The 894-nt window shown below is 35.8% G+C and overlaps 1 long non-coding RNA gene across 1 annotated transcript; it reads right to left on the bottom strand.

The window, feature by feature from the left end:
- Nucleotides 1–80: 80 nt before the first annotated feature.
- On the bottom strand, nucleotides 81–867 carry LOC108554713 (uncharacterized). The gene is made up of 2 exons (XR_001890719.1): nucleotides 247–867; nucleotides 81–181 (listed from the first exon to the last, which is right to left on the bottom strand). It is a non-coding gene; the product is annotated as an uncharacterized LOC108554713 (long non-coding RNA).
- Between the last annotated feature and the right edge of the window lie 27 nt (nucleotides 868–894).

Genomic DNA, 894 nt, shown 5'->3' with positions numbered 1-894 from the left:
GCATAAAATACATTTTAATTTTATACCCCTCCGTATGTTTACCTAATTGGCCACACTGATTTGATAACTCCGTTGCTGTGTTGATAAATTTATTCATGCCTTCTTCTTTCCTCATGCATATACTTGTCAATTTGTTCAATGCTCCCTATATCGTTTATTCCGTAATCGCAGCCATGTTCTCCTGAATCAAGAGTCACAAGTTGTCTACAATTTTCTCATTAGTAGATTTCAGTAACTGAGACTTACCCATTGTGTTCGTTGTCAGCGTCCCGGTTACATAGTTGTCATCGCCCAATGCGTTCCATACTTTTAATTTTTCTTCGTATTGCGATTCTCCTTCCTCTAGTTGGTTACGAGCTATCACATTTATCACCTTCTTCCACAACTTTTGCCTCGCAGGATACCCTCAATTTTTTCCGTCCAAAGTAAGTAACTATAGCATAATCCAATTTTTCTATATCATTTATGCCCTACGTGTCTGCCATCGTAACCTCACTTTTCCACGTGCCAACCGAAATACTCGACAATCATTTCCTGCAACCACGTGTTGCTACAAATTTCCGGTGGGATTACAACTAATATGCAAATATAATGTATCTATATACATGTTTTTTAACATTAACATATGTCGATAATTTCACATAAGATTGTACTCGCTATATTTTATACGCTCCACTCTCATACCGTTCATTTCCCAACACTAACGACCTAATTGGCTTTCCACCGTCAACTTATTCTTGTTCGCACCACCTGAACGCCTTCTAACGCACATACTGCAAACCAAACCTATACATGTATTTCCAATGTTACGGAAGAAATTAAACAAATGATTTTATTTTTTTACAATTTAATAAAAAGTTATTTATTTCAGATAATGTAAATCATGAAAAAATT

The sequence above is a fragment of the Eufriesea mexicana genome, unplaced genomic scaffold, assembly GCF_001483705.2.
Source record: "Eufriesea mexicana isolate 0111107269 unplaced genomic scaffold, ASM148370v2 scaffold71671, whole genome shotgun sequence".
NCBI classification, from domain to species: Eukaryota; Metazoa; Arthropoda; class Insecta; order Hymenoptera; family Apidae; genus Eufriesea; species Eufriesea mexicana.
Note: the sequence above shows the minus strand (reverse complement) of the source record. Positions and strands in the feature narration are given on the sequence as shown.